Genomic DNA, 13,051 nt, shown 5'->3' with positions numbered 1-13,051 from the left:
CAAAACTCCAACAGCCTACTTTGCAGGCTTGGAAAAGCTAGTAATAAATTTATTTGGAAAAGGAAGTTGCCTCAAATTGCTGAAGTAACTTTAAAAAAAAAACGAACTGTGTGACTTACACTCCTTGGCTTTGAAGCTGATTATAAAGCCACAGTTGTCAAAACAGCATGCTACTGACATAAAGATAGACATACTGATCAAAAGAATCGAATTGAGAATTTGGAGATAGACCCCAAGATCTATAGCCAACTGATCTTTGATAAGGCCCCCAAAGTCACTGAACTGGGACATAGTCTTTTCAACAAATGGGGCTGGGAGAGTTGGATACTCATATCCAAAAGAATGAAAGAGGACCCCTACCTGACATCCTAAACAAAAATTTACTCAAAGTGGATCAAAGATCTCAATGTAAAAGACAGTACCATAAAACTCCTAAAGATAATGTAGGGAAACATCTTCAAGACCTTGTATTAGGTGGCCACTTCCTAGACTTTACACCCAAAGCACAAGCAGCAAAAGAAAAAATAGATAATTGGGAACTCCTCAAGCTTAGAAGTTTCTGTACCTCAAAGAAATTTGCCAAAAAGGTGAAGAGGAAGCCAACTCAATGGGATAATATTTTGGAAACCATGTATCTTACAATAGACTGATACCATGCAGATATAAAGAAATCTTACAACTCAAAGACAGTAATACAGACAGTCCAATTATAAAATGGACAAAAGATATGAAAAGACAGTTCTCTGAAGAGGAAATACAAATGACCAAGAAACACATGAAAAAATATTCAGTTTCACTAGCTATTAGAGAGATGAATATTAAGACCAAAATGTGATACCATCTCACACCAATTAGAATGGCTGCAATTAAATACACAGGAAAATACAAATGCTGGAGAGGATGTGCAGAAAATGGAACTCTTATTCACTGTTGGTGGGACTGTATAATGGTTCAGCCACTCTGGAAGTCAGTGTGGCACTTCCTTAGAAAACTAGATGTAGAGTTACACTTTGATCCATCAATTGCACTTCTCTGTATATACCTGGAAGTTCTGAAAGCAGTGACATGAACAGATATCTGCATGCCAATGGTCATAGAAACATTATTCACAATTGCCAAGGATGTAAACAACGCAAATGTCCTTCAACAGATAAGTGGATAAGTAAAATGTGGTATATGCACACGATGGAATACTATGCAGCTGTAAGAAGGAACAATTTCATGAAACATATGACCATGGATGAACCTTGAAGACATAATGCTGAGCGAAATAAGCCAGGCACAAAAAGAGAAATATTATATGCTGCCATAATGTGAGCATTGAAAAATGTAAAACAAATGGTTTATAATGTAGAATGTAGGGGAACTACTGATAGTTAGCAATTAAGGAAGGGGTAACAATAACCCAATGAGAACAGATAAGCTACCATGGGTAAATTTAACATTCTGGGAATGCCCAGGAATGACTATGGTCTGTTAATTTCTGATAGGTATGGTAGGAACAAATTCACAGAAATGTTGTTAAATTAGGTTATTTTCTTGGGGTAGAGTATGAACATGTTGGAAGTAAAGCAGTTATCTTAGGTTAGTTGTCTATTTCTTACTCCCTTGTTATGGTTTGTTTGAAATATATTTTATTGCATGTTTTTAATTTTTTATATAGTTGATTTAAAAAAAGAGTTAATTAAAAAATGAAAAAATATGCAGTGCCCCTTTGAGGAACTGGTGGAGAATGCAAGGTTGTTGGGCTTCTCCACCTTGATCGTTGCTGATGTGCTCACAGAAATAGGGGACTAGTGGTTTGATGGGCTGAGCCCTCTAGCACAAAACTTGTCCTTGGGAAGACTGTTGCTGCAAAGGAGAGGCTAGGCCTCCATATAATTGTGCCTAAGAACCTCCTCCCTGAATGCCTCTTTGTTGCTCAGATGTGGCCCTCTCTCTCAAGCTAAGCCAAATTTGGCAGGTGAAATCACTGCCCTCCCACCTACAGGGGATCTGACACCCAGGGGAGTGAATCTCCCTGGCAACATGGAATATGACTCCCAGGGAGGAATCTAGACATGGCATCATGGAATGGAGAACATTTTCTTGACCAAAAGGGGGATGCAAAAGGAAATGAAATAAGCTTCAGTGCAGAGATTCTAAAATGAGCCAATAGTTCACTCTGGTGGGCACACTTATGCACAATATAGACCACCCTTTTTATGTTACAATGAATTGTAATAGCTAGTGGTAAACAGCTGAAACTATCAAACCACAACCCAAAAACCATAAATCTTGAAGACAATTGTATAAAAATGTAGCTTATGAGGGGTGACAATGTGATTGGGAAAGCCATGTGGACCACACTCCCCTTTGTCTAGTTTATGGATGGATGAGTAGAAAAATGGAGGAAAGAAAAATGAACAAATAAACAAACAAAAAATTCACCCAGTGTTCTTTTTTATTTTAATTGCTCTTTTTCACTTTAATTTTTATTCTTATTATTTTTGTGTTTGTGACAATGAAAATGTCAAAAATTAATTTTGTTGATGAATGCACAACTGTTAATGGTACCGTAAACAATTGAATGTATGCTTTGTTTTGTATGACTGCATGGTATGTGAATATATCTCAATAAAAAGAATAAAAAATAATATAAAATAAAAGTAGAAGGATCCTTTCTCAAATGAACAGGAGTAAATGCATACATTTTGTGAGAAATAATTAGCTATATAATTATAGAACATCCTAAATAAATGCTTGTACCTAAGAATAGCAATGTACTGAATGTACATTATTTACAACCATTATAACAAGAAAATAGAGAAAAATAAATGAATGCTTGTAAATAAAATAATAATAAAAGTGATTATATTGATACTATTTAACTAAGTGTTAGTTTTTGGACTTAACCAAAATTCTACATGAATTTTAAATTTCTTTTTCTAAAACCACACATTTTTATTGATCCTTAGAACTCTCCTTCCTATCTTCCATGTCTTTAGATTGCATTTTTCTTCTTGGTATGTCCAAATTCTCAAGTTTCCCTTTGATACAATTATCACACATATTCTACTTCAGAGTACATCATGATGGTTAAATACATAAATAGTCTTGAGCATAAGAGGAAGAGTGGGTACAGTAGTGTATCCCTGCTCCTTATTTCTTTGTGCATATTAAGACATTAAAATGGGGAAAAATGAGTGGTACCACTCATTTGATGCCTGTCATCAATTGCTACACAGATGAAATAGAATATATAATAAAAAATCTCTAGCAAATGTCTCGTTCCTAATACCCCACAAATAAATATAAGAAGGTATTCACCAATAAAAACTTCACTGAATATCTCAAGATATCCATGGATATAACAAAGATTATTTTTGCTTACAAGGATTATTTCCATGAAATGCTATGGTAACTTTCTGTTGCCTCTGATTTTCTTAATTATACTTTACAATCTATTTCAATTAATATTTAATTCACAGTGCTTGTGCTAGTTTAATATATTATAATTTCTGTATCATATTTTTAGTGTTTTATATACAGTCTTTGTATCACATTCATCTATACATTTACCATTTTTAAAACTCATCACATATAGCAAAGACAGTATAAAGAATATCCAAACTCTCTGATTATCAATTTAAAATATGAAGCAAAAATACTTACATATGCTAACACTAATGACCTTGACATGTCAGAGCAATCTTAGTGCCTTTTTCATTAGCCATTTCAAAGAATCACATGAATTAAAACATGCAAATATACTTGAGAAATGAAGAAACAGATTTATCTTCTATAGCATGAATATTACTTTTGCACCATTATAAAAAAATTATAAAATTGGTCATCCTGCCTCATTCTTCCTTTAATAAAAGTCAAGGAGTTACTTCTCAGGGAAATTTGTATTTATCTGTAATCAAAGGAACAATTGTGCCCCTATATTCTCTATAAACATCAGTATTCTTTTAGAAGGAAACATATGGGCCATACATATTAGGCACACTGGTGAACCAAAGTTTCACAATATAGAGAGACGTTTTCCTTCAACTCCTTAGTGGTAAGGGTTCTTTGGTTATACTCTTGAGATCAAAGTTGTTATAGTGTTTATTAGAAAGAAATCTAGCAAAAAAATGTTTTTTCTAACAATAGAGAAGCAGTTAAAAAGTTTCTTAATCACTGTTAAGTCAGTACATTTTCAATTTTATGTCAGATTTAAAATATAATTATTTACATGAAAAATATATCAATAAATTATGCCAACCCAATAAAATTTTAATTTCTATGGGTGTGGATTAATATTATAGCAGGAAGTAAAATCATATACTATTTAAAATTAGCAACAAAACCAAAAACAAGCAAAAAATGACCAGTAGTTTGTAAATTACAGAAAATGCAATGTACTTTAGAACGGGATTTTACAAAAAGAGCAAGTATAAGAGGCTGGGTCACATGTGGGGATCTTACCAAAAGTGTTTGGAAGACATCCTCTCATATGAGATGATACTAATGTTAGGATCCCCTTAGATTTTGAGTGAATTCTCCCAAAAGCATACACCTACAGGAAATCAACACAATTATTAAAGTTGACAGGGAATATTTGGTGATAAGAGAAGTTAAATCTATGAAAACTGATATTCCTCTTTACCTGTATAAGGGATTTTTGGCTATGCCAGAGCTGGGAAACCTCAGAAAGGATTTCACAGAGCCACAGCAGATCTTTATTGACTTTCATAATCACTCCATGTTCTCATTCTTGCATGTGTATTTTAGGCACTAAAAGAGCAAAACTCTGAAGGATTTTTCAGCTTGATGGAAGCTACAAAAATTTCCTTAAATGGCCAGGGTATTTCAGAGTGAACACATGGAGGTGCTGGGCAGATTTGCCATCTAGAGATGAGCATGAGGGAAAATGAAGGCCAGATATCTAATAAAATCAGAGTACTATTTTCATGGAAGTATAGCACCGAAAAGAGGGTAACAATAATGCAAAATAACAGGCAAAAATATACTACCTGGGGTTCTTAGAAATATTGTAGAAAACAATTTAATAATATTTACATATAATATCTGTTATCAGTTTTGTTTTGTTTGGTTTGGTTTGGTTTGGTTTGGTTTGGTTTGGTTTGGTTTGGTTCTGGGGCCCTTTACATGCTAAAGAACATATTGAAAATGTTTAATAACATAATTTTGTGGCTTGTATTGAAGGGAAAATGATATTAAGAATTCAATCTAAGAGATGTTTAAATACTTATATAGATTATTAAAAATAATAATTCTATTTTAATGCAGTAATAAAATTCAAAGATATGTTATTTCCCCAAACCAAAAAAATAATGAATAGAGAGTAATGGTTTAATCCTGTTGAAAATCTCTTTAATTCTGGATTACCAGGAGATAGTTGAATCCTCATATCTGCTTTCTCATTCATTCCTTTGCAATATGACAGTTTGCTTGAAGAGAATAAAGAATATATGAACTTATATAGACAAACAGTTCAAAAGAGTACTTGATTAATGCTTTCAATAATCACTAATGTTCTTTTTTAATAGTATGCTATACCAAAAATCAACAAGTAGTGATTTCTTCTTTGTGAATACTTTATCAAAAAATTAAAAAAACTACATTGCTTCCAATGTTACTTCCATACCCCAAGAAAATAAAAAAGCATTAATTCCTGATCATTCCCATATCATTAAGTTTACCCTCCATATCTTTTTTGTTTTCATTAATTATTCCCCCTTTCACTAGTTGCTATCTCCAGGTTCCCTATATTCTGCCTTACAAGACATTTATTTTACATTTTTCAAGAGCTCACATTAGTGGTAACATACAATACCTCTCTTTTTTGTGTCTGGCTTATTTCACTCATCCTTATGTCTTCAAGGTTCATCCATGTTTTCATATGTTTCATGACCTCATTCCTTGTTTCTGCTGCAGAGTATTCCATCATGTGTGTGTACCACAATTTGTTTACCCACTCATCTATTGAAGAACATTTGGATTGCTTCCATCTCTTGGCAATTGTGAACAATTTCAGAATGAAGACTGGTGTTCAAATACCTGTTCTGTTATTCCTTTCTGATCTTCTGGATGTATACCAAGAAGTAGAATTGCTGAATCACAGGATATTTCAATATCTAGTTTCCTAATCCACCACCAAACTCTCCTCCTGAGTGGCTGTACCATTATGCAGTCCCAGCAGCAATGAATGAGTTGCAATTTCTCCACATCATCTTAACCATTTGTAATTTCCTGTTTTTTTAATGGTAGCCATTCTAATTGGTGTGAGATGATATCTCATTGTGGTCTTGATTTACCTCTCCTTGATGGTTAGTGGAGATTAACATTTTTCAAGTATTTTTCAGCAATTTATATTCCCCCTCAGAGAAATCTCTTTTCATATCTTTTGCCCATTTGTAATTGTGTTGTATGTACTATTGTTGTTGAGGAGTAGGATTTCTCTATATATGCAAGATATCAGTCTTTTATCAGATATATGGTTTCCAAATATTTTTTCCTATTGAGTTGGCTGCCTCTTCACATTTTTGATAAATTCCTTTGAGGTACAGAAGACATTAATTTTGAGGTGCTCCCATTTACCTATTTTTTTTTTTTTTCATTGCTTGTGCTTTGGGTGTAAGGTCGAAGAAGCTACCTCCTAATACTAGGTTTTGAAGATCTTTCCTTATATAATCTTCTAGAATTTTATGGTGTTGTTTATTATATTGAGTTCTTGGATCTACTTTGAGTTAATTTTTGTGTAGGGTGTGAGGTATGGGTCCTCTTTCATTCTTTTGGATATGGATATCCAGTTCTTCCATCCCGACTTGTTGAAGAGGATGTTATGTCCCAGTTAAGTGGATTTGGAGGCCTTATCAAGGGTCAGTGAACATAGATCTAAGGGTCTATTTCTGAATTCTCAATATGTCTATTTTTATGCCAGTACCATGCTGTTTTCACCACTGTAGGTTTAAAGCAGATTTCAAAGTCTAGAAGTGTTAAGTCCTCCCACTTTATTCTTCTTTCTTATGATGTTTTTGGTAATTCAAGTCCCCTTTCCTATTGAAATAAATATGATAACTAGCTTTTCCAAGTTTGCAGAGAAGGTTGTAATTTTGATTGGAATTGCCTAGAATCTCTAGTTCGGTTTGGGTTGGATTGATATCTTATTGATGTTTTCCATCTGTTCAGGTCCCCTTCTATTTCTTTTAGTAAACTTATGTAATTTTCTATGTAGAGGTTCATTAAATCCATGATTAAGTTTATTCCTATGTACTTGAATTTGTTAGTTGCTATTGGTAATGAAATCTTCTTGAGTGTATTTTCAGTTAGGTCATTTCCTGTGGATAGCAACGTTATTGATTTATGTGCATTAATCTTGTATACCTCCACTTTGCTAAATTTGTTTGTCAGCTCAAGTAGTTGTGACATCAATTTCTAAGTGGTTTCCAAACATAAGATCTTATCTTCTGCAAATAATGACAGTTTTATTTCTTCATTTACAGTTTGTATGATTTTATTTCTTTGTCTTACCAAATTGCTATGGCTAGAACTTCCAATTCATTGTTGAATAGTAGCAGTGACAGTGGGTATCTTGACAGTGGGCATACTTGTCTCATACCTGATTTTAGAGGGGATGCTTTTAGCCTCTCAGCAGACAGTAGTATGCTAGCTGTGGGTTTTTTATATATGCCCTTTATCGTATTGAGGGAGTTTCTTTCAATTGATACCTTCTGAAGTATTTTTGTCAATAAAAGGATGCTGGATTTTGTTGAATGCTTTTTCAGCATCTATTGAGATGATCATTTGATTTTTCCCTTTTGATTGGTTAATGTGTTGTATTTGTTAGTTGTGTGGAGCATCTTTGCTTTTTGATGACTGGTTGAGCCTCTGCTTGCGATTGGTTCATTGAGTCCCTCTATTTCTTCTCTGGTCAGTCTAGGTTGTTAATGTGTTTCCAGGAAATTTTCCACTTCCTCTAAATTATCAAGTTTGTTAGCATACAGTTTGCAGCATCCTATTATAATTTTTCAAATTTCTTCAGGAGCTGAATTAATGACCCCTCTCTCATTTATTGTGTTTATTTGGGTCTTCCCATTTTTTGATTTTGTCAGTCTAGTTAAGGGCTACTCAATATTGTTGAACTTCTCAAAGAACCAACTTTTGGTTTCATTTATTTCCTCCATTGTTGTTTTGTTTTGTTTTGTTTTTTGTTCTCCATATCATTTATGATTTAGTCCAGTTTCTTAGAATAATAATTTTCATACACTGAAGATGTCAAAGGGGGCATACCTTATTTCTTATTATCAAATTTTCTATATTACTTTTTTATCATGGGATGATGGTCTTTTCCCTTTTCCACTGATATAAGTTTATCTTCTATATTTATAATTATTGGATACCATTTTTGGCTCTAGATTGCCGTGTTTAAAGGTATACAGCTTTAAGGCTAAGGATTTTCCAGAATATGTTTGTACTGTCTGTCATTGTAAGCACACTGTGTACTGCCTAAGGTTGTTGTTAATGTTTGGAAGGTGAAATTAATTCTGAATTGTCATGGAAGTTATCAAAAATAACTTGTGTTGAGGTATAAACAAATGTTATCCTCAATTGTAGAACCAAAAGAAGTAGAATTAGAAAAAGATAAGAGAGGGAGAATGTGCTTGTGCTAATCTAAATAACCCTGAAATTTTCCTATTCTTTATGCTGTGTCCCAAATTTACAGTGTATTCAAGCAATTTAAGTATAATTGAGGGCATTGCTTTTGAAATAATTAAAAAAAAAACATAAAAAAACAAAGAATTCTTCTCATGGTGCCTCATTTTCTCATTTATGTCTTAGAAACCCAGACTGACTAAATTTTATCATTTTGGATTTTATGGGGGTATCAATAAATTAATAAATATTGATGACAGAGCCCAAGCAGAACTGTTCAAGAGACTTTTTAAGCCTTATCAAGGAAGAGAGAAAATGTTTCTTTTCTTTGATTTTTATTCTCAGAAACATGGACACAGACACCCTGAAATCCAGCTTTAACTCACCTGCTCTGTCTGCATGAACTATTTCATAGACCCGATCACCATAGACTGTGTGCACAGCTTTTGCAGACCACATGTCTGTTTCTACTGGGACAGCCAAGCTCCAAACCACTGCCCTGAGTGCAGGGAAAAGTCAGAGAAGCCAAACCTCAAAATAAATATCATGCTGAAGTAGCTGTCTTTCCTTGCCAGAAAGGCCAGGCCTTGCCATGAAAAGAGCTCTGATGCTCAGATCCGTGGAACACACAAGGAAGCAAAGGAGCTCTTCTGTGAGGTTGACTAGTACTTCATCTGTGGACTCTGCTCTGAGTCCCCTGAGTACTTATGTCACAGCCACAGAACAGTGGAGTGGGCTGCTGAGGAATACAGGGTAAGTGATGTGTAAAAATTTGGAATTTCTAATATCCAAAATCAGAGAGAAAAATGATGGTTATGATAAATAGTTGATTAGAATTGAGGTGTTGATTTTTCAATGCATATACCAAGACATTGGTGTACACTTTCACTGTTGTTGACAGTACAATCATATCTGCATTGAGCCGTCTCAAGGGAAGTTTCCTTAGAATTACTGTCCAAATGTTTGGAATTGGTTCATTGTGGATCAGGTTGCACCAGGGACACTGAATTAGGAGGTGTTCTAGTTTGCTAATGGTGAGGAATGCAAAACACAAGAGATGGATTGGCTTTTATAAAAAGGGGGTTTATTTGGCTACACAGTTACTGCCTTAAGGCCATAAAGTGTCCAAGGTAACACATCAGTAATCGGGTACCTTCACTGGAGGATGACAAATGGCATCTGGAAAACCTCTGTTAGCTGGGAAGGCACATAGCTGGCATCTGCTCCAAAGTTCCGGTTTCAGAATGGTTTTCTCCCAGGATGTTCCTCTCTAGCAAGCTTGCTCCTCTTCAAAACATCACTCACAGCTGCACTGAGTTCCTTCTCTTTGAGTCAGCTTATTTATATGGCTCCACTGATCAAGACCCACCCTGAATGGGTGGGGTCATACCTCCATGGGAATATCTCATCAGAGTCATCACCCACAGCTGGGTGTGCACATTCCAAGCAAATCTAATCAACACCAAACATCTGCCCCATAAGACTACATCAAAGATAATGGCATTTGGGGGACACAATACATTCAAACTGGCACAGGAGGCAAGTTGAATTCTTTCATAGCCAGATTTACCAAATATCTGAGTGCAAATTTCACAGGATATGGTTTATATTTTCTTAAGTTACCTTTAAAATCTGTACTATATATTTTTGACTTCTCTGATATCCCAAATAAGAGAATAAATTTGTTTACATGGAAACATGTGGCCACTCCATTGTAACTCAAGTTTATAATTGTTCCCTCAATCACTGCCTTTTCCCACAGGTAGTGGATATAATCTAAAATAACATTTGCCCTGTTGCTTTTACTCATGGTTCTTTTGCAGGAGAAACTTCTAAATAGAATGGGTACTTGATGGAAAAGGACCCAGGAAGCACAAAGAAATTTAAATCAAGAAACTAGCAAAATCCATGCATTTGAGGTGAGAATTAAACAGGTTTCTTATATATTTTTTAAGATTAGATTAATGTTGAGCAGACTTTCTAGCTAAATCCAAGTTCCAGTTACAGGATAGTTGCTTCTTTAGAAACAGTAGCAGTTTCAAATGGTTTATCAGTAATCCCAAATTAACAGTACATCACAGGCTAGTGAAAAATTTTAAGAAAATGTGCAGGTATGGAGCAGAGTGTTTGTGGAGTATTTGCTTGATGATGCCAAAGAAAGAGTATTTGACACTTGAAATTTTCTGTTGAGAGTGAGAGTACCTGATCCTCCTAATCTGATATCCCTACAGGATTATGTAGATTTAAGGAGGGTGAGGCTCAGGGCTCAATATTGGCAGATGATTTTATTCCTTCATGAAGAAGAGCATCTCCATCTGGAGAGACTGGACAGGGAAGCAGAAGCAATTTACCAACAACTGAAGGACAGTCAAGCAAGGATGACTGAGCACATTTAAAGCCTGAGAGAAATGTACAGAGAGATGGCTGAGACCTGCCACAAACCTGACTTGGAGCTGTTGCAGGTGATATTGGAAGTCCATGCTCAGGGACAGAAATCCCTTTCTAGTCAGTGTGGCCATGACTTTGAGACATTTCCTGTATATGTCATCATTCTCAGCTAAGAGATACTTGTCTTTTTATACCCATTATTTTGTTTGTCTAATCACTTATTTCTTTATATCCAGTTGGTCTTGGGAAATGTTAGGACTCTTAGTATACAAAAAAATGACAAATATATTCATTTTGATCAGGAGTACTAGCCACAAAAACACATTTTCATATAACCAACACCCTGACCAAGGAGTTGGCTGACCACTGGGGGTAATTCCCAATTCAGGCTCCCCTACCACATCATCATCACCTCTGCTCAGACCCATTGAGCAGTTTCCAGAAGGCACTGTGGCTTTACCCCTTGCAGAGGCAACTTGGTGACAACTTGGTAGTTAATTTCAATATACTCTATAATCAGTCTGTTATTTTAATCTCTGTTTTATTTTTCCTTTTGGGCAGACCTCTTTTTTGGACTAATCCTAGAATGTGCCCCTGGGAACCTAGATCATCTTGAATCACCTCAGACTCTTCCTGAGTCCCTTCCTTCTTAATTTTGTCTCAGAGTATCTGACTCATCAAAAGTTTAGAGTCTCTTCTGTTAGAGTACAGTCTGATTGTTCCTGAGGGAGAAGAAATATATATATATATATATATATATATATATATATATATGTTTTAAAACACAAGAGTACTACACGGGAAGTGGAAGGAAGTTCACTCATGTGTATAACATTATTCTCTCTTTCTTTCTTTCCCTGAGGACTTTGGAAACTTACTGGAAATGTGAGTTTAAACTGATGGTCTTTGTTTTGTGGAGAAGTGGGTCTCATGTTGATTAGGAAGATCATTCTGTTCTTAGCTACTAACCTGTTTTTCCATGGCTAGTTTCCAGTTTGTTTTCCCCAAGCCCTAAGAGATTGTGCTACATTGTCTAAGATATTTACTACTTATGAGCCTATATTCAAATATGCATAAAATTAATTTGACATACTGAGATGTTGACACTATTCTTTCTTTCTCCCCTACTAATATTATTGAACAGATGATGCTAAGGTGTCTCAGAAGAAGGATGTGTCCTAACAAAACACAAAAAATAGGGAAGCTTCCTAAGTGTTGAAACAGAGTGGGGTTTTGTATCCATGAGTCCCAGTGGCCAGGTCATCCTATCACACAATGTCTCCCAGTTATAGGTGGGGTCTCTGAGTAGGACTGATGGCACTGTGGGAAGCCAGACTCTCAGGGCAGTGTTGCCAGGCTGGACTCAGACTCTGTTACTTGACAGGGAAGAGCAAAGCTAAGTAGTTCAGAAGGCCCTTTATTTTAGTATCAGTGATGATATCTGTAGACTGAACAACAAAAGGTATTGCCTGAAATATCTGTTGTCTCTAAGTTCCACTGAGTTTTCCTTACATGAAGTGGTGTGGGTGTAGATGGAAAAAACTATTCTTCTTAATTTTCCAAATTGAGTAATGTGGCAAGTATGATTTCTTATTTTCCCAAAAGTGTAAAATAAAATTTAGTCCTCATTTAACCAAAATGGTGGAATTCTGATGCAATATCTTCTGTTAAAATCTGAGGTCTTTGTAACATTGTGTGATTAAACCTTTCTCATGGGAATTCTAACTGATCTGGTTCTTTCCAGGGTTGAGCTGTTGCAGATGCAGGAACCACACCCTGAAACCCCTTCATGGTGATTCCCTGGATCCTGGACATGCTGAAATACTTCAGAGATGATAGTCACCCTCTAGAAGCCAGGCTGCAATTCCTATCAGCAGTGATCTCCTGAGGGAAAAACACCCTCCTGTCTTTATTTTCTCAGATTTGAATGCAGTGTGTTATTTTGCAAAACATCTGTGTCCTCCCTTCCTCTTTTGTCATATTACAGTGATCAAGACTGAACTGTGCAACTTAAAGGCTG

At 35.3% G+C, this 13,051-nt stretch overlaps 1 pseudogene; it reads left to right on the top strand.

The window, feature by feature from the left end:
• The first annotated feature begins 8,992 nt into the window (after nt 1-8,992).
• On the top strand, nt 8,993-11,204 carry LOC119525713 (annotated as a pseudogene).
• The last annotated feature ends 1,847 nt before the right edge of the window (nt 11,205-13,051 follow it).

Source organism: Choloepus didactylus (assembly GCF_015220235.1).
Source record: "Choloepus didactylus isolate mChoDid1 chromosome 26 unlocalized genomic scaffold, mChoDid1.pri SUPER_26_unloc1, whole genome shotgun sequence".
Classification (NCBI taxonomy): Eukaryota; Metazoa; Chordata; class Mammalia; order Pilosa; family Megalonychidae; genus Choloepus; species Choloepus didactylus.
Note: the sequence above shows the minus strand (reverse complement) of the source record. Positions and strands in the feature narration are given on the sequence as shown.